The sequence below is a fragment of the Malaclemys terrapin genome, chromosome 22, assembly GCF_027887155.1.
Source record: "Malaclemys terrapin pileata isolate rMalTer1 chromosome 22, rMalTer1.hap1, whole genome shotgun sequence".
NCBI classification, from domain to species: Eukaryota; Metazoa; Chordata; order Testudines; family Emydidae; genus Malaclemys; species Malaclemys terrapin.
Window position 1 is genome coordinate 15,896,062 of NC_071526.1, and position 26,324 is coordinate 15,922,385.

Here is a 26,324-nt window from a genome sequence, read left to right on the forward strand (position 1 = left end):
CAGAGAGGTTTAGATGGGTTGGGAGTTCTGGGGGGGCTGTCAGGGGGCAGGAGTGTGGAGAGGGATTGGAGCAGTCAGGGGACAGGGAGCAGAGGGGTTTAGATGGGTTGGGCGTTCTGGGGGGGCTGTCAGGGGGCAGGGGTGGGGAGAGGGATCGGAGCAGTCAGGGGACAGGGAGCAGAGGGGTTTAGATGGGTTGGGAGTTCTGGGGGGGGCTGTCGGGGCAGGAGTGGGGAGAGGGATTGGAGCAGTCAGGGGACAGGGAGCAGAGAGGTTTAGATGGGTTGGGAGTTCTGGGGGGGGCTGTCAGGTGGCAGGGGTGGGGAGATGGATCGGAGCAGTCAGGGGACAGGGAGCAGAGGGGTTTAGATGGGTTGGGAGTTCTGGGGGGGGCTGTCAGGCGGTGGGGAGTGGTTGGATGGGGCGTGGGAGTCCCAGGGGTCTGTCTGGGGGTGGGGGTGTGGATAAGGGTTGGGGCAGTCAGGGGACAAGAGGCAAGGAGGCTTAGATAGGGAGTGGAGTCCCGGGGGGCAGTTAGGGGCAGGGGTCCCAGGAGGGGGCAGTCAGGGGACAAGGAACGGGGGGAGGGTTGGGGGTTCTGGGGGGGCGGGAAGTGGGAGGGGCAGGGGCGGGGCTAGGGCGGGGCTCCTCCCGTCCTCTTTTTTGCTTGTTGAAATATGGTAACCCTATTTTACAGTGGAAGCCAGAGGCCACAACTGAGATCAGGGCCCCGTTGTGTTTGGTGCTGCACAAACGCATAGTACAAGACAGTCCTTGCCCCAAAGAGCGTACAGTCCAAATAGCCAAGACAGAGGAAGGATGGCAGAAAGTGTTTGTTACCATCACTATGTTACAGATGGGGAGCAGAAAGATTGCAGGCCAGATTTTTAAAGGGATTCAGATTCCTAAAGACGCAGATAGGCACTAGTGAGACTTTCAATTCCATTGGACATTAGGTGTCTAGCCATTTTTGAAAAGCCCAGTGGGCATCCATCTGCATCGTTAGGCATCTAAATAGCTTTAAGAATCTAGCCCTGAGTGACTCACTCAAGGTCACACAGTCAATCTGTGGCAGAGCTGGGAATTAAATGCAGGTTTCCTGAATCGCAATCCAGTTCTTTAATCATGAGTCCATCTGTCCTCTTTTACTATTATTATTAGAACTATGAGCTCAATCAATATTCTCCCTAGACGTAATATACAAATAAAGATGCTTGCTTTTTCCCCCCATTAGAATTGTATTATTTTAGGAGTTGAAGGTTGAGTCATATGTCATCAGAAAAGTATGGTATGATAGTCTCACCGTTGACCCACGACCTCCATAACATGCGGTCCTGATGTACCCTACATAGGAACAGCATGGGCAGGCAAATGCATGATTTTATTGCAATAGACTCACTATAATTTCATTAGGTATAAACTCAACCAGTAGGAATTATTAATTTCTCACATGTACCTTATGCCATTCCTTGGGTAAGCAGCTCTGCTAGTAAATAAATAGAGGGCTTGGTTAATGACTGTGGCTCGTTCTCCTGCAGTTTATAATGATCCCTGCCAGTTAAAATTGCTAAGTGGCAGAATGGTGGGCCAGGCTAGAGAAGCCTGTCATGCCACTGGGCAGCATGGACAACAGTAAAAAGAACAGGAGTACTTGTGGCACCTTAGAGACTAACACATTTATTTGAGCATAAGCTTTCGTGGGCTAAAACCCACTTCATCGGATGCATGCAGTGGAAAACACAGTAGGAAGATAGATATATACACAGAGAACATGAAACAATAGGTGTTACCATACACACTATAACGAGAGTGATCAGTTAAGGTGAGCTGTTACCAGCAGGAGAGAAAAAAAGCTTTGTGTAATGGTAATCAAAATGGCCCATTTCCAGCAGTTGACAAGAAGGTGTGAGGAACCGTAGGGGGTGGAAATAAGCATGGGGAAATAGTTTTACTTTGTGTAATGACCCATCCAACAGTATCATCCAACACTCTTGCCTCGGTTCTCATTATCGCACCTCTCAACTCCTGCAAGCTCCTTCTTTCTGGTTTGGACAAAAGCAACCTCGTCCTCCTCTTAAATACGTTCCAAATGCTGCTGCAAAAATCATTCTCCCGGCCACGCCCCTAGAAGCATGGAATTCTGGGAGAGCATGCATCTTACCCCATTCTTTGCACCGTCTTCCTCAGAAGCGCCTCCAGACAGCACAGGGCAAGCCTGGATCAATAGCGTCGACAGAGAGAGAGTTTATGAGCGCAAATAGCACTGACGTTGAGGAGCATGCTGTGCTGAACGCTGCCAGGCGAGACAACAGCGGAGTCCCTTAGGTACACATTGCTGGGCAGCGGTCACTGGCCTGATGCGAATGGGAAAGTTGCAGGGAAATGTGCTGCCAGCGTCACAGACACGCGAAGCCCAGCTGGGGCGTTGGGGCAAAATTACCCAGCTGCCACCTCGGGAACATCATGATTTCCTCATAGAGCCATCGGGCCTAATTCTGCAACGCCCTGCCCCTGGTGTATGCAGTTGGCCCCATGCACAGTGAATGTCATGCTTCTATGGTAGCACTTTGCACTGGCACAAGGGATGACGAAAGGTGCAGGGCAACGGAGAATCTCCTCTCCCCATCGGCCTGGCCTCACGAGGTAACCTGGTCTAAAATGTTTATTCTCCCACTCCCATTTAAAGTTAGTTTTTGAGCCTGCTTCTCATGGACGCTAAGATCCCTTTACACCTTCCTGGCAGTGTAAAAGAGCCTTGCATTACATTCGTTGGTGGAGGCCCACTTTCAGACCCCTCTACGGAGCCAGAGGGGCATAAAGGGGCAGGAATGTAACTGGGGACTCAGGTTCCAATGACATTTGGCTTTGCTGCGTTTCATGATAGTCACGTCTCCACCAGCGGGCTGGACACACCTCCAGTTAGGAAACCCCTAGGCCTTGAACAAAGGGGAGGCTACAGTCCCCAGTCATGGTGCGTTGGCGGATCAGGATGGGGTGTCCTGAGAATAACCCTTCCCTGTCTCACAGGGGGGCTGCAAGGAGAAATTCATGGACTTCTGTGAGGCGCTCAGATACTGTGGTGGGGAGGGGCCAGTTAAGTACTTAAATATCTAGCCGGATTGGCAAGCTTAGCTCAGAGAGGAGCAAAGACTTAAAGGGCCATGGGGACTTATCAGCTGGGGTGGGGGGAGGGGAGGCAGGCAGTAACCTTGCATCGCTGCTGCTCATATTGGATCTGTCCTGTGGATAAATAGAAGCCTCCGGACGTCAGAAGCTACATTCAACATTCTGTAGAGCTCAAATCTCTTTCTCAAAAGCATTAAATAACACCACCAGATTTCATCTGTTTTCCCCACCCCCTATTATTTACTCCCTAGATTCCTCTGTCAGAGCCCATTGACTTTCCCATCCAGCCTGTGACCTGCACAGTTTCTCTGCCTCTGATTGTCTTCGGCGTTCAGCCAGTTGGATTTTTCATCCCCACCTCCCCGCCGGCTGATTGCTCCAGTCGATTGACACCAACTCAAGGCCCTGAAAGAGACAGACAAGAGCTGAGCGTCCACCCTCCCTAAATCCATCCTGGCTGCTTAGCAGGTATGAATTTTCCTGAGCAGTGAGCCCTACCTGGGGCAGCATTTATTAAGAGACAGGAGTCTGGCTTGAAGCATGAAGTCAGAGCAATGAAGAGTAGAGAAGGCAAAGGGATGGCTACAGCAGATAGGAAGATGGAGACGGGGCAGATCCATTCCCATTAGACAAGACACGTGTTCCTAGCTTACCTTGCGTGTGGCCGGCGGGTTTTCCCTTTGCAGGAACATGGAAAGAGAAGTTTAGACTCTGCACAATTAGGCCAAAGTGGCGGCTAATTTGGGGTGCTTTCATTTTGGGATGCCCAATTCAAGACACCTTAGTCTCGATTTTTCCGCTGCTGAGCACCTGCAGCTCCCATTGGCGTCAGCGGGAATTTCTGGGTGTTTGGTGCTTCTGAGAGTCTGAACCAAGAAGGCCATACAAAATGGTAGGGCCTCGCCACCCCTTGGACTAAAATCTTAGGATAAACCCCGGGGTGAGGGCTGGGGAAACTTAAGAAAATGCTTTCCCAGCAACCTTTGGGAAGTCTTTGCAAGTGTCCCCTCCCAGCACACAAACAGGGACGGTGGCTAGCCCTCTGTCCCTGCTCTGTGCCTCGTTCTATCACTGCAGACCATGGGTTCATATGCTTGTAACCACGTCCCTTGCTCAAGTGCCAAGAGCGTTCCCCTCCCACAGTGCAAATTCCCCCCTTGGCTGAGGAGGGGAGTGGACAGTCGTAGGAGCGGCTGGGAAAGGTGGGTTATGAGGGTGGGGTACGAGAAGATGAAATAAAACCCCGCTGTGTACTAAGCTTGTCCTCACATCAGGTAGTTAGGCAGTATCAATGTTGCTTAAGCAGAGGCATCTGAGAAGGGGACAGTGTTCCCTATGAAGAGCTGGTCTGTCATTAAGGCAAGGATGGGGACTGGAAGCAGGATCTGTAGGGAGGCCCCTAGGAGAGGCTACCAGAGTCCCCTGCCTTACAGGCAGGCTCCTGTTCATGCCAGGTCTTCCCACACAGGGGCGCCTCTAGGATGGTGAGCACGTGGTGGAGACTGCAGGCGAGTGACTGACGGTTGAAAACAAGGGCAAAGTGATGGCGGGCATGAGTTTGGGGGAACTGAGGCAGGAAGCCCTTGCAGCACCCGACCAGAAAGGGGCACAGCGGGAAGCCAGGCCCTGTGACAATCAGTTTTGAAGCATGGTTTCCATGGGGCGTGGAATGGGCAGGACAGGCAGGCATTCTCTGCTTCGAGGCCAGGATCTGGCTCCATCCGAGAAGGAGGCTGAATTTATTCCAGTTCATGTCTCTACAGCATCTCTTCCAGCACTTCACTTCCCTCTGCCCCATGTCAGCCTGGCCAGACAAGCCGCTCTATCCTTCCCAAGGGGTAAAAATCAAATGCTCTGGGGCATTTTCACATTCCGCCCCAGGGAATTAAATAACAGTGGGAGTTTGCCCCCCCAAATCCCCTCCTGCCTCCCTTCTGTGCCCCTCCACCCCAGAGGGGGCTGCATTTGGTACAGGGAAAGTTTACTGGGGAGAGTGGATGGTAGGAAGGGCTTGTAAGATACAAGAAGCCCAGGGTTAAGGAAAGGTGTCCTGGAGAAAGGGATTTCTTGGGAGCATTCTGGAAGGGAAGCCAGTGGAGTCCACCTGTCCCCAAGAAGAAACGGCACAGCCAACTTCCCTCTGGGGAGAAAAAGGGTCACGGTTTTCAAACCAACCCCAAGCTGAGCTAGAGACCTGGTCACTTGAAAGCAGAGAAGAAGAGGTTGGATAGAAGAGAGAGTATTTGAAGGGAGACAAAAAAAATCACTCTGAGATTTCCTAGGCAAAGTAAAACTATTTCCCCATGCTTATTTCCCCCCCGCCTAAAGTTCCTCACATCTCCTTGTCAATGGCTGGAAATGGGCCATTCTCATTACCACTACGAACAGTTCTTTTTCTCTCCTGCTGATAAAAGCTCACCTTAAATGATCACTCTCCTTATAGTGTGTATGGTAACACCCATTGTTTCATGTTCTCTGTGTATATATATATCTTCCTACTGTATTTTCCACTACATGCATCTGATGAAGTGGGTTCTAGCCCACGAAATCTTATGCTCAAATAAATGTGTTAGTCTCTAAAGTGCCACAAGTACTCCTGTTCTTTTTGCGGCTACAGACTAACACAGCTGCTACTCTGAGAGCTACAAAGGTATCACCCTCCTTCATTCTGTCAGAATAATTCATTGGCTAATAATTCCACCCATCACACACAGTGTGGCATGAGGCTAACCCCCCATACCCATAAAATACGCACATACACACCCAAGATTCTTCCTCGTACATTTTGCAGTGCACCACCAGTAACACGACAGGCGCGGCCTGTGAAGCAGAAAGATGGTCAGTTTGAGGTCCTTTGGTCTGTCCCCTCCTCATAGGGGAGTTAATACAGCGATGCCTCTTTGGCTTCCCTTTTCCAGCTGTGCTGAGTGGCAGACAGCATTCCTTCTGCACTTAACAGTGCAAAGAAGTTGAACTGAATATGTTTACTTAGGGGCCGCTTTTGACAGTCTGTCTCGCAGGCCCTCTAAAGCAGCCTCCCAGGGAGCAACTTGATATATTAAGATTTTTTTTCTAGCTGCCTCTAATTTCTGCCTATTTGTCTCCCAGGTGGAGTCTGCGGTGACAAGCTAAGCAGAGAGATGCATCTGTAAGCACTGAAAACCCTACCACCTTGACAAATTCCTGCACAGCGTCGTCTGGGAGTTGCAGCAAGAACATGATTAGGTGATAACGAAAGGTTACAGACTGTGTCCTCAGCCGTACCACTGGGAGCTGGGTTCTTAATGGCGTGACAATGACCCCTATGAAATTGGAGGGACCAGGACGACTAGGGGTTGCAAATGCTAACATCTTCATTCTGCTTCCGCTGGTAATGGACTCGGTTGGTTATGAATGAGAGACCCATGCTGGGTCTAATGCTTCAGTAAGAGAGTTTGGATCACATCCTCTGCTGGTGCAAATCAGCCCAGATCTGTTGACTTTGATGTCAAAAGAGCTGGGTCAGTTCACACCAGCTGAGGGTCTGGCCTTTTGTTCTTGAAGACCTCCGTTCAGCAAAGCTCTTAAGCACCCACTCAACTTTAAGCATGTCCTTATGTCCCATTCAAATCAATGAGTGCTCAGCACATGGTTAAACACGTTCTCAAACAGGGGTGCAGTTAAGCACATGCTTAAAGTTAAGCAAGTGCTCTACTGAAATGGGGCCTGAATGCTGACTATTAGAGCTAATTTTCCATTCAAACAGGGGTTATTTTGAATGAAAAATGGTTTTTTGGTGACATTGAAATTACCACCAAAAAAAAAAATCTTTTTGTTGATTTTTTTACAACCCCACCAACAAATTCAAAGAAAAATTTTAGATGAATTTTTTTTAAAAAATCAATGTTGTCAAAAGTATTCACAGGGAAAGAAAATCATTTCCCAACCAGCGCTATGGATTATAGTTTCAAGAAAGAAAGAAAAAGAATAAGTTAGTTGAGTGCTGCCCGTTGTAGTAAAAGTAATAATAATTTACAGTCAGTAAATGAGCACAAAAGATAAAAACCTCTTCTCTCTTCCCTCAGTTCTATAGGAAGCTTATTTTACAGAGACTCTGAGTTAGATCAGCAGGAATAGGGTAAACCAAGGCCCCTCAGGGGAACTTGCTCACAACTAGGAGAGAATCTGAGGCTGGGTCTACACTACCCACCTGAATCGGCGGGTAGAAATCGACCTCTCGGGGATTGACGCTCTTACTCCACCAGCGGAGGTAGGAGTAAGCGCCGTCGATGGGAAGCCGCAGAGGTCGATTTTGCCGCTGTCCCTACAGCTGGGTAAGTCGGCTTCGATACGTCGAATTCAGCTATGCTATTCGCGTAGCTGAATTTGCGTATCTTAAATCGACCCCTCCCCCCCCGTAGTGAAGATGTAGCCTAAATGGAAGATGAATTTCTTAGCATGCTAATGTCCTAATTGGCGTCTCTGTCTCCTAGAGTGATGATGGAGGCGGAAGACGAGGAAAGAAGCCCCATGGGTAGAACAGTGGATGGAGGGAGAAATGGAAGAGTCAGTATGAAAGAATGGCTGAAACACCCAGTTGGCATAACCTTGTCCATTCAAAGCCACTGCTAGAGGGCCTATGTGATACTTATTCATGCTAGTGTCAAATGGGAGTTTGGGACTGGTTTTATGGCAGTCGGATATTGCAGGGATGGTGGAGACTGACAGAGAGAATCCTAGAAATCAGAGCTGCAAACAACCGACTAGGTACATCAGGCTGTGAAATGCTTTGGGATCCTTATGAATAAAAGGTGCTCCATACATTTAGGATTATTTTGTAGCGTACCTGGGAACCGAGAGATGGTGAGGTCTGGACTGAGAAAACATCATGATAAATATTGCATAAAAATAGATTTTAGACTTGTATTATTTGGCCTAAGTGAGATCAGTAGTGTTGTCCCAAGTGGAAAAGGCCGGAGCTCTATATCTCCCATTACAATCCTGTCTTCCAGCACTGAACAAACCTTACATCTGAGCTGAAACATCCTGCTTCAGGAGTTGTTTTCGCTTTAAGTCTAAAACAGGGGGATTAGTTCTTCCTTCCCTTTCAAAGACCTAATTTCACCTCCCACATGTCTGAGATGCCAATTAAGGAACCCAAAGGAGGAAGCGCTGTGAAAATTATTGATTAGGGCCCTAATTGCTTATCTCTTTCTCCTCTCCAAGTGAAGTGAGCTTTATGGAGTCCTCTCAAGACAGACAGAGAAATGTGGCTGGCTGCCACTCAGGGTGAAATGTACCTTATTCCCAAAACAAAAGAAGCAGGGATATTTTTGAAGCTATTGTTTCTAACCGGGGCGGGCTTTGCCTCCCCACCGTTGACTCTCTTATGCCGAGTTACAAATGAGGCCTCACATTGTGATTGGCTGAAGATGCTCGGAATGGAATGACCAGTCATTGGCTTCAATGCCCCATCTGTCATTCTGATTGGCTGGGAAGGGTCCGACTGTCCACTAAAATAAGTTGGTCCAATAAAAGATACTACTTCACCCACCTCGTCAGAACTATTAGTGACAACACATTCCAAGTGATTGATGGGGTGTGTGATGCAAAGCATCAGCATATGCCACTGAAGTTACTGGGTAATTAACTTCTTTCCACCTTGGAAACTCAGCCTGGTCTACACCTAAAATGTAGGTCAACCCAGCTATGTCGCTCAGGGCTGTGAAAAATGTCACTCCCTGAGCACCATATTAAGATCAACCTATCCCTCAGTGTAGACATGCCTCGGTCGAGAGAAGGACTCCTCCATCAGTCTGACTACCCTCTCTAGGTGGAGAGGTGGACTAACTACAGAGATGGAAAAACCACTTCCACTGAAGAAAGAAGCGTCTGGATTACAGTGCTACAGTGGCGTAGCTGCAGTATCCTGAATGTGCCGTTTTCTGCAGCTCCTAAGAGAATTAAGGCCAAGTTCCCTTGACTCCCTTTGAAAATCCCAAACAAAAGTGTTTAACAAGTGAAGCAAAGTGCTTAAAATTTTTACATAGGCAAAAAGATCACAGTTTGACTCACTAGGTTTTCCTGTACAATAGGTGCACGGTGTGTACCGGTGGATCTGCCTACCACAGCGTGTTTTACCAGCTAATTAATTTAATCTAATTCTTATTGAGTTAAATCAAATTGCCTTAAATTCACTTTAGGAGACAAAGCTCATGCGCGGATTCATGGAACGTGCTTGGATTAAGGCTGCCACCTTGAGAAATGGTTATGCCAAGAGGAAAGACTTATTTTTCCAAAATACATTGCAAAATGAATTTCTGCGACTCATTGCCACAGGATTTCACTGAAACAAGACTCCCCACGTGGTGCATTGTTGCACAAACAGGTATACTATGGGTTGTAGCCTCCCCGCTGCCCTTCTGAATGATCCAGGATTGGCAATTTTCTGAGAGAACATGAGATGGACCCTTGGTCTGTTAGGACAGGGAAGTTCCTTTGTTCCTTCCTCAGAACCGGTTTATTCAAGTTAGGACAATAGCATTGAATTCCCCTTCAAAATGAAAAACAAATATAGTGAAATATGGAGCCTATATAATAGAATATTGTACACTACAGTCATTGGGTTGACCTCTGCCACAGGACATAAACCAATGGAGAATTTGGTCTGTAAGGTATATTTAGGCCAATATTTTCAGCTGACATTTTCAAAGCTGCGTAGGGGGTTCAAGCACCCAATTCCCATTAAAGTGAATTGGCAATGAAGGTCCAAATCTCTTAGGCATCTTTGAAAATCTCAGCCTTCAAACTTAGGTGCCTAAATAGAGGCACATCCATCCTCATTAAGGCACTTATATAAGTAGCTTGATGTTCTATTAGGCATTGAGGACCCTTCAGCTCCTGTTGACTTTACCAGGTAAGTGCTGGAGTTCAGTACCTCTGGGAAATCAGGCCACTTATTCATGTGGCAAAATGTGGATTTGGATGCCTAAAATTTGAAAATGTCAGGCTTATATTTTATGCCCTGTATTGAATTCCATACAAGGACGGACCTGGGAAAGGTGTTGGAAATGGTCACCCTGGCTTCGCCCTCAGCATTTCCTTGCTTGGATGCCTGGAGTTTTAAAAATGAACATCAAGCACATCAGCCGAGATGGGATTGTGCCAAATATTGGAGGCGTGGGTCTATGTCAGGAACCTCCAAATCCAGGGGCAGTGAGTTCCGAGGTTTTGCTCTGGCTCCTTTTCTACACATAGGTAGACAGAGGCTGCCTGTCACTTTTGCTGCTTGTTCAGGGGAACGGATTTCTATACATCACCCTCGACTGTTTAAAATGGAAAAGAACACCGGGAAAGCATGCACCAGGAGGAGGTTCGCTGTGGTCGAAATGGAAATTTTGGCCTGCTCAGCTTCCTAGCCTCCTCTGTGGTGAATCAGACATAAAGATCCCAGAGGGGAGCTGGCTATTTTGTGCAGAAATCATTTGAGGAGGAATAAAAAGCGGAGATTTTCAAGTCAACCAGCAATTTATAAAAGCCTTGCTCTATTCACTTCCTTTCTCTCTGTCTGCTGGTCTAACCTGCCCACCCTGCCTCCCCCTCATCCTGCTAGCGCTAAGCCAGCTCTGATTTTTCCCTCTAATCCTTTCTGTCTCTTCTCCAGACTCAGACTATTCCCTTGTGCCTTTTCTTTCTGGCTGATTTTTCTCTTCCCACGGCCTTGTGCTACCAACATTGCTCTTGCTGCTTCTCTTCCTCCAGCGATGTGGAGAGACACGTGCCTGCTCCTTAGTGGGCAACTGGGAAACTTTTCTGAAAAAGTTGTCCCATGAGTTATGCCAAGAAAAGAAGCCTGTTTAAAAGGACAAACAGTGTATTTAATGTTTCGTTCTAACGGCTAATGCTCCCAGTGATCATAAAGGAGTGGGGTGATCTAAAAGTAAAGCGCTTCTTGTATCTGATGTTTCCTACATACCGTAGTGGCCAGCATGTTATAAATGGGTTGGGGAGGTATCTTCCATAGTCAGATCGGTAGGTAGATGATAAATATGTAGCTAGACAGGTAGGTAGAGAGAAGAGTAGGTGGTTAGGCAGCTAGATAGACAGGTAGGCAGGTAGATGTTTATTGTTGTATTGCAATAACACCTAGGAGTCCCAATCAGGGACCAGGACTAGCTACGTGCTATAAAAGCCCAGAACAAAAAACTGGTGTCTGCCCCAAAGAGCTTGCAACCTGAATATATGACAATAGATAGAAAGGCAGGCAAGACGGTAGAGAGAGAGAACGGCAGGCAGGTAGATAGAAAGGCAGGTAGATAGGTAGAAATAAAGGAACAAAGGTAGGTAGAGAGAGAGAGAGGAAGGCAGGAAGTATATGGACAAGTAGGTAGGTAGATACATCAATAAATCAAATGGTTTCAGTTCAAGTCCCCTTTGCTAAGGTTCGCTCCAGTGTAAAAACCCCTCTTTAGTGTCTGACTGCTATTAGGTGCTCACTATGGCAACTGACTCACATCACAGAAAACCGATTCTGTCACTTCCCAGATGTTGGCAGTGGTCTCCAGCTGTTAAGGCTGGAAGATGGAATTGTGCATCACTCTCCCTCATGCACTTCAAACACTCCTATTAGCTCAGGCAGGGATCCCTTTGTCTGTCTTGCAAAGTGGTTTTATTTTTTTGCTTGCCAGCCACAGATGAACCTGACAAGCAAAGCCCAATAAATATATTCCAGAGGCTAAGAGGGAGCTGAAAATGTCATTGATGACATTATTGGAAAGGAAGGAAAACAACTACCCAGCAAATTTGGGGATGATGAAAACTACAAGCAAGGGGCTCCTGGGAATAAGAGAAAAATGGGACACTTAACAAGGATCCCAGTATAAGATTGCTGTCAGCAAGGTCAAGTATTGTACACCAATTTGGTCTAAAGAAGGGCTGTGAACCAAATCAGCCTGAGATTGAAGCAGTCACGGAATCTTGGAAGCCTTGAAAACAATGAGGTGCTAGAGAGATGGCAAGCAAGGACGGGGATGGGACTGTGCAAAAAAATCCCCTGAAAGCTTCATACTTGGGGACCTGAAGTTATGTACTTAATGGTTCTATTTTCAGAGGTGGTGAGCACCTGCAGCGATTATTGAGTTCAACAGGCACTGCAGATGCTCAGCAAGTGAAAATAGCCTGATTTTCTGGGCTACCATCAGCTTCAACAAGACCATCGGAATTGCAAGACTGAACCAAACCAGGGTCCTTCTTCTCGTCTCCAACAATGATCAGTACCAGCTGCTTTGGAGGAAGGCACAAGGAACCGCGGAATGGATCAGGAGGGGAGTTGTGGCCTCTTGGCACTTCTCAAAGGCAGGGCATTTTGATTAAGGTGTCTAAATAGGGCTCTAGGTACTCAACTTTCGGAGCACAAGTTTGAAAACGGTGGCCAAAATTCATACCAGTTCTTCCAAGGGCCAAAGGCCCCATTGTGGGATGTGATTGAATCACAGTGTGCTGTGCTATCTAGCGATCTATCTACTATGCCACCAACCCCTCCAGCCTAAGAAGCTAATCCAAAGCATATTGAAATCAGTGGAAAACCTGCCATTAACTTCAGTAGACCTGGGATCCTAGAAGTAGAGTATAACACATCTCCAACTGTCGGGGGGCCTTTGCAGGTAGTCATTGATAGACTTCCTCGTCTAGGTCTAACAGCACTGAGCTGAGTGGGGCCAAAACATAGCGTTTCAATGTTGTTATTTTAAATGACTTTTTGTTTCAAATTTTACTTTAATTTGAAAAGGTTAAAAAACTCAAAAGAGGAACCGGCGGTTTTGTTTAAAAATGGCAGGGTGGGGTTCTGAACATTTTCAGTTCACTGAAAATTTTGAAAAAATGTAGTTTCAGGTTAACCCCAAACAAATGTTTGGATGGATTTTTTGGTTAGGTCGGTGAAGTGAAAAATCAGTTATTCCCATAACTACTGGTGAAGTAATCGGGGAGCCCTGGATAAAAAAGGGTTTTGCAATGTGTGTGGGAGGGCGGCCATGGGGAAAGGACTTGGACAATTTAATTTTTAGCATCCAGTCACTCCTGGAAATACAAATGAGTTTTCGAGCTCTTTCAAGTGCACTTGTATTTCTAGGGCCACCCTGGAACCAAAACTAGTTAGGAAATATTATCGAAGGGTTACAGCATCGTTGTAAAGTGTGATTATCTAAGGTTTGGGGGCAAGGTTAATTAGCAAAAACTGAATTGATTCTTCAAAGAAGGATTTTTCATTATTTTTAAACAAGGGACGCGTCTCCCAGAGATCGGAGCGATCACAGCTGCACCTACTGGGGGATTATGAAAATAATTGTCACTTGCTAATCTCCGGTAAAGTGTGAGAGGCTCAAAATAACTAAAGCGGATGACTCACAATAGCTAAAGCCTCTAGGTGTGGTGTGTGGTGATTAGATTTACTGGACTGTGTGTACAACCATGCGAGCACATGTAACGGTCTGCCCTCCTTCTTCACCTCACATCATATACGGGGACATAGCATAGCATCAGATCTACTGAATTCTATGGGCCACATTCCGAAGTGGTGTAAGTCAGTGGTTCTCAAAGTCGAGCCGCCGCTTGTTCAGGGAAAGCCCCTGGTGGGCCAGGCCGGTTTGTTTACCTGCCGCGTCCGCAGGTTCGGCCAATTGCGGCTCCCGCTGGCCGGGGTTTGCCGCTCCAGGCCAATGGGGGCGGCGGGAAGTGGCGGCCAGCACATCCCTCGGCCCGCGCCGCTTCCCGCAGCCCCCATTGGCCGAGAGCAGCGAACTGCGGCCAGTGGGAGCTGCGATCGGCCAAACCTGCGGACGCGGCAGGTAAACAAACTGGCTCGGCCCACCAGGGGCTTTCCCTGAACAAGCGGCGGACCGACTTTGAGAACCACTGGTGTAAGCGGGTGAAGATCCCATGAAAGTTGTAGGCATGATGTTGTGGAGAAAGCACTTATGTGGGAGCCAGGAGACCTGAGTTCTAGTTCTGGCTCTGTCACTAACCTGCTGTGTGACCTTGGGCAAGTCATTTCTCTCTCTGTGCCTCTGTCTTGTTTATCTAGGTTGCAAACTCTTTGGGTGGGGCCGTCTCTCACTATATGTATGTACAGCACCCATCACAATGGGATCCTGATCATGGTGGAAGACTCTAAATACGACTAATAATAATAGATCTCTGGGACAAATTAAGCTGTGACTTAGATAGGGCATACATGGGGTGGAAAACTGGTGTGAGTGGGAAAGAAGTGTAACTGATTTGGGGCAGCTGCCCCACACAGGCCAACAAGAATTGGAGACCCAATTGACCCATCTTGCTGCACCTGGAGTTGGTGTCAGGCTTGATTTGTTATTAGACCCAGCTAAGGAGGAGGTAGGTCTTATTAAAAGATCGAGGTGAAAGCTACAGAGAAGGTCCAGGAAAGGGAGTGGGGGCAGCATCTTTGGTTTCAGAAGGGCCTGAGGAATGCAGACTGAAGAAGGCTACGGGGATGGAATTAAGTTCTGTGGTGGGCCCTGGAAAGGGGGCATCAAAAGAGGGTTCGACGTTCCAGCAGAGAAAGAAGGTGCTGAGAGGAGTTAGGGAGAAGCCAGAGGCCTGGGACCAGAGGAGAGGCTGGATTAAGCACCGGCTGCAGAGAAGCAGCACAAGGGGTTCAGAGAGAGGAAGCGGGCAAGGAAAACAGCAGCACATCCGAAGGAGCAGACCTACCTGCTTAACCCTGGGCCCCTGGACTGGTCACCAGGGTGGAGGGTTGGCCTGGATACCTCTGCCAGCCTCAAGGAAGTGGGCTACATGCCTGATGTGCGGACTGAGCCGCAAGGCTGGTCTGAGGAAGAGCCCAAGAGGGGGCATGAGGATGTCTTGTGTTAGGATGTTTGTGGATTTTGAGGACCCATTACAGCGGCCAGGCCTCATTCCACTTTCCCTTACCCTGGTGTAACTCAGGAGCGTCTCTTCTGAAGTCATTATAGTTACAAAGTGTTAGTAAGAGCCAAATCGGCTTCATCAGAACAGAGCAGTTGACTTGAACGGGACAGTATCAGAACCAATGTTGTTGTTGTTGTTTTCCAGAATCATCTGGAGCTTTCAACCAAGACGGGAGCCCCGTTGTACTGGAGGTTGTACACAGTCATAGCAAGAGACAGCCCCTGCCCCCAAAGAGCTTGCACAGATACCGAAGGCCCTGACATTACTCCTGTTCAGGAAAGCCCTTAAGCACCTCTTTAACTCTGTGGTCAATGGGACGAAAGCACATGCTTAAAGTGACGTCACACAGGTAAGTGATTTCTTGCATGGGGGCCTAAACAGACAAGTTGGTAAAAAGGGTGTGAGGCGAAACGATTTACCCAAAGTCACCGAGTTGGGCAGGTGCAGGGCTGAGAATAGAACCAGCTCTCCTGACCCCCAGCCTTGTCTGGGGAGAGAAAAATATCATTTTGTACATTGTAAGGCCAGGTGAGCTTGGAAACCCCAAGCGCCTTTGTGTAATTCACGGAGCAGCCCTGCCGGTTGTGTTCAATCCCAGCTTTGCACGTGATCCAAATCACTATTCTGCTTGGCCTGGCTGAATCCGGGATAGTGAATCTCCAGAGGTGAATCGTTGGATGCACCAAACGGAGTGGGCTACTGGGTCCATGCTGGTATTGGTACAAATAAGGATGCTGGCAAACAGGATGAGGTACTGTAGCAACAGCAAAGTCCACATAGTGTAGCAGCCTGGGATAAGCTGGGGCCTTGCCCATTAAGCTTGCAATCTCTCCCACAGCCTGAGATAAGCCTGTATGCAACATGCAGCTGCTTCATCTCGGCTGCTTTACAAGTGGATCAATGAGGAAATGTCAAATGATAATGTCAGCTCAGAAAGGACCCTGCTCTTACACCTGGAAGAAAGGCTATGGAGCCAGAGGGCCTGGAACGAAGTGGGTATCTATATTGGTCCATAGCTCACTCGATCCTTTTAACGGGGTTTTGATTTTATCTAATTATTGTTATTTTGCTGTGCCAGAACTATGTTACAGAGGGGAATGACTATAATTGTACCTACTGGCTTCTGAAAGACTGACCTTTCTGTGCAGAGTAAAAATGCCAATAATAGTTTTGAACTGTGGGTCGTTCACTGTTATCAAGTACATATCTTCAAGCTTTCCCCCCATCCCACTAGGTCCATTTTATCAGTGGGAGAATGTATATTCTGATATCCTTAGGGCTAGATCTGGCATGGGACAGTGGTCAGGGCTCTGGCATAGTACTTGGGAAAACTAGGTTCTGTTCCTGGCTCTGTGTGACCTGGACAATTTACTGTCTCTCTATTCCCTCCCAGCTGTCTCTTATTCTATGTACATCCAGCACCTCGCACAATGAGGCTGCAAGTACAATAGGGAGCTCTAAACAATGCTCTTTTGACAATAACAATCATCATGCTGATGGACGGTATCTCAGTGACTTCAGTGAGAGTTGGATTTGACCTTCAAAGCCACACAGAGCTCTTGCTTAGCAAGGCTGGTGCAGTGCTGGAACGGGTTAGGGCGGACTACTAGATTCTCATCATTCTGTTTGCTACATGAGAACTGATTGGCGCCGCCCTTTGATTTGAGGGAGAAAGCACAGTCTGGCGTTTAACATTCAGGGATGGAAGTCAGGACTCCTGAATTTCTTTCTGTGCTCTGCCACTGATTCATCACGTGGCTTTGGTCAAATCACTCAGTCGCCCCAGGCCTCAGTTTCCCCATCTGTCAATTTTACAGCAAAGGGGAGGGAAGGGCTGTAGGATGTATGTTGGGTGGGAAGATGAGGGATTTCCCATCTAGGGAGCTCCAGCTGCATCCTGGACTTTTACACCATAGGAGCGTCACAACAGGACCACCGCATGGCTCAGGAGTGAGCCCACTAATAAATGTTCGCAATCATGTTCCATTCAGATTTTTTGACCGAGCGCCTTACCATGGTATCTGAGCAACACCCTTGGGAGGTAGATCAGTGGCTGTGGCGGAGGGATTAAGTGATTTGCCCAAGTCCATGCAGGATAGCAGGAGTCAGAGCCAGGATAGGAACAGAGTAGTTCTAGCTCCTAGGCCTGTGAGCAGATCACAACGTCTCATGGTCTAACATGCTCCTGCACACTCGTTCATCTGCTTGCCATCCTGTCCTCCACTCTGGCAATGTGCAGAGCACCCTGCCCCTGCTCTCGCTGCTGAGATGTTTCTGCCACGCTGCAGAATGACTAGTGTGGAGATTAGTTTGATCCCTTTGCAGACTGCAGGCACATACACTAGGCATTCGTTTGTGCTGGCAGGCTGGAAAATAACAATGTCCTCAGGGAAAATGAGATACTCCCTTGTTGATACCTTCCTTCCCTCTGCTGGCAGTTTCTCTACACACATCACGACTTTCATTCTGCTACCTCTGAGATCCAGAGAGAAAGATAAAACATTCCTAACCCAGTGGTCTTGTCTTTTCTGTCAAAGTTCTGTGTCCCTCTCGCTCTCCTATTGTCTATATCTCTCCATATATCTGTATCTGCATAATCCCTTAATATCAATAACTATATAGTCTCTCTCTGTTTCAGTACAGTTATTGGTATAAAGACATATGGCTAGATATCAACAATAGTTTGTATATGACGCCTATGAGTGTGGGCACATCTTTTCCATCTCCCTGTCTGATACCTCTTCTCTGCCTCCATCTGACTCATCCATTACCTTGCCAACTTAAGAAGAATGAGGCCCGTTATTTTCAATGACTCGTTCAACTGATTCTACATCTTTCCAGTCTGTGCCAGTTATCATGGTATCCATGCCTTGGTTCTCCATCACCTCCCACCCCAGCATTATTGCCAGCTGTAGAGCTAGGGAAGCAGAACAACTGTATGTGCAGCCGGAGCTGCTGGAGGCATAAGAAAATCTCCCACATCGGGCTGGACTGATCTCTCGCACTCCGGCTTCTTGTTTAATGTTTAATTAACTGGTGCGGTAAGCATGGATTGAAGGAAACAGGAGGAAGAAGAGAAGGTTAATCTATCCTCTAGCCTTGTTATTCCCTCCTCCTGATCGCATAGAGCAGGGATAATGTCCCCTTTGAAGTGAAAAGCACTTCCTCTCCTCCCCACCGAATGGTCTTCCCTTTTCTAATCCTCTCAGGGTTGGTCAAGCCACTCGCCTGCAAAGCCTTGCTAGACTATCTGATACTCTGGAGCCAGCAACATCTTTATTTCGTAAGTGCTTTCTGTTTAAAGGAGGATTCTCTAAAATCCCCATGCTTATTCCGAGTGTCTTGACGATTGCTGTACCTCAGGAGGGTGCTGGGTAGTGTCTGTTGAGCAATGGGTTCCCAAGAGACAGCCCCTCCAAAACCCAGCATTTTTCCCATTTTGGGTCTCAAACTGTGGCTTTGATTGTCCCCCAAATATCTCAGCCCCTTGAGATTTCTCTCCGTCGGTGCTTGGCACCCCCTGTCCCTTTGGGGAGGTAATGTTGAAAATGGTATTAAAGGAAGCGTTTGGCTCTCCGGGAGGGCATACGCTCCGCTCTCTCCCAGCCAGGGCAGACAGGTGTTTGGGGTTATTAGACCCAGCTGAGGAGCATCAAGAGCGTGATTAGCTGACTGGGTGTGTGACTAAAAGAAGCTCCAAGCTCACTCAAGAAAGGAGCTGCTGAACTTGAGAGGAAGCACGGGGATGGGACACAATCCTAAGAAGGAGGGCAGTGAATATCCAAACTGGAAGGGAGAGTTTGTGGGCCAGGGCTAAAAACACACAGGCCCCAAGAAAGAGGGCTGTGAAATCCTGAATCTAAAAGGAAGCACTTTGGGGGTGGGGAGCTGGTGAATCTGAATAAACTAGCCCCCAGGAGAGGGGGAATATTGTTCTGAACTGCCCTGAGTGTAAGTGATTATTCCTGGAACTTGGGGACAAATGGAAGCAGGGTGCCTGCAGGACCATCCCAGAACATGAGGGGGCGGTCTGGGACGGCAGTTGTTTACAAGGGCCGTCTAAGTATAATGATGAGCAAAACCACCCAGTCCAGTAATCCTATTTTGTTGATCAATTCAACTCTTCAGTAAGTTCCTGGGGGATGATAGCCCTAAGAGAAAAGGACAAAAGTCTCTTTGATCCAGAACAGAGGTCCATTGGGGCACGGCCTCGCAAACAGACCCTTTCCACAGAAGCGGCGTTCTCACCACGTCATGGTAAGTGAATTGTTTTAATATTAAAATAGCTTTGCTGGAGCACCGCTGTTGGTCAAGGGATGGGGGAGCAGAAGGTTTGTATCTTACATAATAGACTTAAGCTAATGCAGAAAGTATATGAATAAATCTCTCGGGTTGTAGCTCCTGGAAGCCTCCTGTGGATATCAAGAATGCGCCATCGTCACTGCTACAGGGTGTTTGATTGAATTACAAATTCGAGGCAACTCCAACAGCAAAGCTGTTTTTTTTTTTTAATAAAAAATTATCCCATCAGCAAATAATTGCAATTGGCATTCTATCCATATAGACATGTATGCACAACAGCAGCAAATTGGTAATAAGCAAACCTGTCCCCATTATGACAAATATGATCATTAGTTACCTCTGAGTGATACTGAAAGAATGGGCTTATTATGAAGTTAATGCCTTTTAGTTTGAGGGAAGCTTTTGTGGAATGAAATTATGCACGCTGGGTGCTTGTCTATGCACTGAGCCCTCTCGCGTAGCCCAGCTGAATGGCTGCAATAATCTAAAGTGATGGTCAGTCTAGGCCAACAGCCTGTCTCCACACATAGCCAGCCTTGGTGGAGGCTTCATTTATTTGTTGTTATTACAACAGTGCTTAAGTGCTAACCAGGGCTGACTCCCCATAGTCCCTCCCCCAAGTTGCCTGCAGTCTGGAAATACAAGCCATAACCCGTAGATGAGCTAAGTGGGTGGAGGGAGAGAGAGAGAACAACCAAAGGGATCAGATGCCTGCAATGCTGAGAAGTCAGGAGCAGTAATCGCAACTGGCCATCTGCCACGCGTCAGCTGCTGCATTGTGTCCTCTCCATTGTAGGGCAGGATGTTTCTGGATGGGAGCTGCTGCAACAGGGCTTAGATCTGGCTGAGCCGGTTGCAAGGGGAGAATCAGAATGAGGCCCCACGCTATCTTCACCACCTTGTGCATGGGGCTCTGGGGGAATCCCTGTGACTGATTCACATCTATAATCCAGAGCAAGCGTCCTCTCCACACCCAGCTAAACAGACGGGAGGAAGTTCCTCCTTCACCTAACCGCACTTAGCACTTCCACAGGACTTGTCATCCAAGGCTCACCAGAGTCTTTACAAAACAAGGTGTCATTATCTCTGCTTTCCAGATAAAGCAACTGAGGCACAGAAAGGGAAAGTGTCTCGCCCAAGGAGAGAGTCTGTGGCAGAGCCAGGGACCGAACCCAGCTCTCCCAGTGCCCTATCCTGTGCTTCCCCCCCGCCTCCAATCCCATTAGTTCAGTGGGTCTGAGAGCATGCCTGCTAGTCAGCCTCTCATTTCCAAGCCAGAAGTTTAGAGAGTTCAAGCCCCCCCCAACTAGACTTAGGCTCAGGAACACTGCAGGAGTGTGTGTGTGTATGTGTGTGTGCGCACATGGGGTGAGGGACGTGACACTCAGACTGAAGCTCACTAGCTGCTGGTGGCTCTTTAATGTGTCTCCTCTGGCATTTTGCAGCACATGACATTAAATCACGGTGTGATTTAATTATTAACCAGCTAGGATGCTTTCACTATGTGATTAACCGATTGTAGTTGTAAAATAAGGCTTGGTTGGTCGTTTTGCTGTGAGAATAATAGATATAAAAAAACTAAATATTTCCCCCACCCTCCTGTTTAACTATGAATCTATAAACCAATGAATTCACTCTACAGTGGCTGTTTTGGGTAATGTTGATCCCTAATTTGGCTCTGGAACCACTGACGTCTGAGTACCACTGGGCTAGGGGCTGGACTCAGTGGTTACTCATTAAACCATAGAACCATAGGGTTAGAAGGCACCTGTTTTACATGACTCAGGTGGAAATTACAAGATACCTGCAGTGTTGTTCAAAGGGGCCCGGGGAGACTCTCCCATACAATCTCCCATTGTGTGTATCAGCTATATTTGAGCCCTCAATGACGGTGGTGTCTGATTAGCATGGTCATTGCACTACTAGTATCTAACTAGTTGCTTTGTAAAACATCATAGGTATAAAATATGCTAGAGAAATCCGCTTGTTCTTTCCTATTATACTCTCAATAAAAAAGTATTGTAACTCAGCAGCTGTGCATCTCTTACAGTGCTGTCTGTCTGAAGAACACGGCGCTGGTCTTTACCAGCCCTTGACAAGTGACTTTTTCTAACAATCCGATGGGAGAACATGCTCTGTTAAGCTCATAATTGATAATATATCACTGTTGAAATACGCCTGTCAGTTCTGCAGGTAGATAGTTATATTGTGTTGATATTTGATAATAGCTTTCACATGCTGCATCAGAAACCATTGCCCGCCCCAAGCAGATAAAAGGCTAGACAAAAATATATGCATCTGTAGAATCCTACTTTCCATCTCCTCAGTGAAAGCGGAGAGAAAGACTTCACACAAACTGAGCAGATGCTATAATAACGCATCACAGTTTGTAATACCCTTCATTGAAGGGTTCTTTAGTGCTTGGCAGACAGATGTCACACCCTTAGACACCAAGGGTAAGGTAAGTATCGGAGTGTCCAGTTTACAGATGGATAAAATGATGAATTGGAAAATGAAGTGCTTTGGCCAGAATAAGAGGCCAATTGTTAACAGCAATTTACCAATGGATGTGAAGGTCTCTCCATCACTTGAAACCTCTAAATCCAACTGCCTGTCTTTCTAAAAGATGGGCTGTTAGCTCATCTACAAGTTTTATGGGCTTGATGCAGACATTACAGGGAGAAATTCCATGAGCTATGTTAAAGCAGGAGGTCAGACTAATAATCACAGTGTCCCTTTAAAACTATGCATTTCACATAGCCTCGGACAGTCAGGAATAGAAGCCAGGGAATCTTGTCTTCCACTTCCCTGCTCTAACCACTAGGGTACTCTTCCAACCTCTTGCATCTTGCATCTGAAGAAGTGAGGTTCTTACCCACGAAAGCTTATGCTCCCAATACTTCTGTTAGTCTCAAAGGTGCCACAGGACCCTCTGTTGCTTTTTCCAACCTCTTGAGACAGTTCAGTATTACACACCTGCATATCTGATGACTCTGCTGGGTACCTGCCCATAGGATGCGTCTTCAGTGGGACTAAGTGTAATAATTTATATAACAGTAGCATCTAGAAGCCCAAACCAAGATCAAGGTCCCACTGTGCAAAGCACTACATTCACGAAGTCAGAGACAGTCCCTGCCAAGAAAAGATTGTCTAACTAGACAAGACGGACAAAGGAAGGATTAATATTTCCATTTTAAAGATGGGGGAAATTGAGGCACAGAACAATTAAGTGACTTGCCCAAAGTCACACTTGGAGCCTAAAGCAGAGTTAAGGTGGGAGCTACAATCTCATTCCCAGGCCAGCACCTTAACCACAAGACCTTCCTTCCTCTTCAAGATGCCCACAGTGCCTGGTGTTCCCAGGTGGCATGATCCTTAGCGAATTAGATACGTTCAAGTAAAATGCACCTACCAGGTACAGTTACATGCGGTGCTGAACAATCCTAGCCCAGTCCACTGTCTTTTACTGCTGGATGCTGCCTGATGTCGTTGTAAAGCTACCAGTGGAAAAGCTAACGAGTGACCCTAGCTGTGTTTCAGAGCAGTGGGCGAACAATTAATCGTGCTCAATTGTTTGTTTGTTTTTAATGTGGTCAGCTCCTCCACTACAGTGGCTGTTTCTACCTGCCTGAGAAATTGGGGAGGAGGGTTCAGGAGCTTGTTAACAGATAACACACTCACCTTCTTAAAAGTCAGCCGGTCTCCCCCATCTGATGTTCTCCTGGATTTCACATCATGCTGTGATGCATTGCTAAGTCAAGAGGAGTGGGTTACGGTTAGTGTGTGAGAAACTGACCCTCTTTACGTCTGCCGGGTGGTGGCAGTCTGCTCTGACTCACAGAAGGGTATGGAGATCCAGGACGATACTGGTGCTGACCAGTCAGTGGTCCACTGTGCAAGGAAAGTTTCAGAGTAACAGCCGTGTTAGTCTGTATCCGCAAAAAGAAGAACGTATATGCATCCGAAGAAGTGGGCTGTAGTCCACGAAAGCTTATGCTCTAATAAATTTGTTAGTCTCTAAGATGCCACAAGTACTCCTGTTCTTCTTTGTGCAAGGAAACTAGATGATTGAAGCAGCTAACAGAACCTTGCGGTTGATGCAAAAATAGGTCTGGTGATAGGTGAGGAAACCCAACATGTGACTAGAGCAAGGTCATGGGAGTCAGGAGCAGCCGGGTTCTTCATCGTTTAACCTTTCTGTGCCTTAGTTTCCTTGCCTTTAGATAGGGACAGCACTGGGTAACTAGGAGATCCTCAGATGGAAGGTGCTGACAAAGGGCCTATTATCATGCTTGATCAATCTTTATGGAGAAATGGTCTGAAAATAAATGAGATGAAATTCAATAAGGACAAATGCAAAGTGCGCCACTGAGGAAGGAACAATCAATTGCAAAATACAAAATGGGACATGACTGCCTGGGAAGGAGTACTGCAGAAATGAATCTGGGGGTTATAGTGGATCACAAACTAAATGAGTCAACATGTAACATTGTTGTGTTTTAAAAAAAAAGTGAACATCATTCTGGGATGCATTAGCAGGAGTGTTGTAAGCAAGACACGAGAAATAATTCTTCCGCTCTACTCCCTGCTAATAAGGCCTCTGCTGGAGTTCTGTATCCAGTTCTGGGCACCACACTTCGGGAAAGATGTGGAGAATGTCCAGAGGAGAGCCCCCATGCAGATCTGCCAGTATACCCAAAACGCCTCTGCTTCCTCAGGGCCTGGAGCAGGGGCTAGTAGTCACTCCAGAATAATGTGCAGTTTTTAGACATGTGCCCATATTGTACTGAGGGCTCCATCCAGATCGGTTGGACCAGAAGGGTGTTCAGAATCTCTGAAAACTAGGCCCCAGCTGTCTCAAGTTGCTTGCTCCAAATCTAGGGTGCATTCAAAATTAGTGGCCTCTTCTGAAAAATGTGGGCTGAAATGACTTGCTCAAGATCACACAGCTGGTCAATGGCATGGGTGGGAACAGAACCCAGGATCTCAACTCCTAGATCATTATCCCAGCCCCTGGATCTGGCTGTTAAATAGAAAGGTCACCACCAGGGCCAGCTCCAGGCACCAGCCGACCAAGCACGTACTTGGGGCGGCACTTTCTAAGGGGCAGCCATTCTTGGGGTGGTGGGGCAGTGCTCCGTTTTTTTTGTTTTGTTTTGTTTTGTTTCGGCCGGGCGGCGCTCAGGGTGGAGGGGTTGTTTCAGCAGAGCGGAGCTAGGGTTTTTTTTGTTTGTTTGTTTGTTTTGTTTCAGTGAGGCGGCGCTCGGGGCGGGGGGGTTGTTACTGTGGGGCAGCATTCGTTTTGTTTTTGGTTTTGTTTTTTTTGTTTTTTTTGCTTGGGGCGGCAAAAAAGTTACAGTCGGCCCTGGCTAGGGTGGGAGGTCACGGGGGGCTCGCAGGAAGCAATGGGGGGGGGGAATGCAGCACGCCCGGGGGAGGAGGTGGGGTGAGGGATTTGGGGAAGGGGTTCAGAAGGGGTGGAGTTGGGGCGGAACCAGGGGCGGGGCACAAAAAAAAACAGGAGGCGGCCAAAATTTTTTTTGCTTGGGGCGGCCAAAATCCTAGAGCCGGCCCTGGTCACCACCACAAAGGGAATAGCTTTGTATCTTTCGAAGCTGAGACAAATGCTATCTTTCTGATCTACTGCACGGAAATGAGAATGGCATGGGTCCATTTTTGAGACAATAAAATGCGATTGATTTACCTCTCAGCCTTAAAACTCAGGGGCTCACAGAACTGCCCCTCTTTTGGGGAGTATCCTGCCCATGTCAGCACCAGTGGTGCTCCAACGAAGGCTACTTTCACACAGATTCAGAGGCATGAACCAAAAGCAGAGGACGGGAGAGGCAACGCTAAGACACCAGAAACTATTGGAAAGATCTTGTCTGTCTCATCCCTTCGATGAGACGTCACCAGAGATCTGAGGGTTTCAATTGGAAGGAAGAGAGAGAAGGGCAATGAATGCACCAATTTGATGCTTTCCCACACAAAAACCCTCAACAGCTCTGGAAAGAAAAGCAATAAATTGTTCTCTTCTCCTGTTGACTAGGTGGAAATAACATGTGAGGGGCAAGGCAAATGTCGGCCTCCAGCACCTCCCAGACTATATCCCATGACCTTGATTTTGGTGGCAGGACAATGCAGCCTCCCTCTTCGTTCAGTCCTCGGCTGGTCTGTTTCATTTAAATATATGTATATTTTTGCATGACAATGAAAGCCATTGACTGCAGGAGCACTTACGTGAAGCTTCCAACACCGCTTCTATTGCAGCCCCTGGGTCACACCGTGCTCTCCTGGGAGAGCCGCACCCCTCAGTCCACATCCCGGCCTAACAAGCTTTTGGAGGCTGTTTGGACGGAGGGTTATTAATCCTTCATGTCCCCCAGTTAGCCCCCAATTAGAAGCTTGCTCGGAGCCTGCCTGACGTTGATAGTAGCTGTGCCGGCCTCTTCCCATTTGTTAAGGGTATTGACTAACATTTGGAGTCAAATTAAGGAAGTGTAGCTAATGGCAAGCTCTGAATTCTCTTCAGGGTTGGCTGCACCCGGTGAAATTAAAGTTTCCTAACTCCTTGGTTTTTTCCCCCCCCACACACCCCTGCTAATTAGTCTTCCCCAACCCGTATGGTTTGACATTTAAAATGAACTCCGTTACAATGAGTATTTTTCTTACCAGGCTGTAAACACCAATCAATAGCAGAGCAAGGGGGAGAGGCGACTGCATAGTCAGGATTTCGCAGAGCATTTTGTGCCTGATTTCTCCCGCCCCTTAGTTGAGATTTCTTTTGGAACTAAGGGCTCCAAGTCCTTGCTCCACCACACACTTCCCGTGTGACCTTGGGCAAGTCACTTAGCCTCTCCTCAGTTCCCCATCCATACAATGGGGGTAACAGCACTGCCCTCCCTCACAGGGGTGTTATGAAGAGAAATACGCTCAGATGTTACGGTAATGGGAGGGCCACATAAATTGGA

The 26,324-nt window shown here is 47.5% G+C and overlaps 1 long non-coding RNA gene across 1 annotated transcript; it reads left to right on the top strand.

The window, feature by feature from the left end:
• The first annotated feature begins 6,364 nt into the window (after positions 1 to 6,364).
• On the top strand, positions 6,365 to 18,334 carry LOC128827633 (uncharacterized). Its single transcript, XR_008443031.1, has 3 exons — positions 6,365 to 6,496; positions 15,196 to 15,400; positions 18,261 to 18,334. It is a non-coding gene; the product is annotated as an uncharacterized LOC128827633 (long non-coding RNA).
• Positions 18,335 to 26,324: the final 7,990 nt, after the last annotated feature.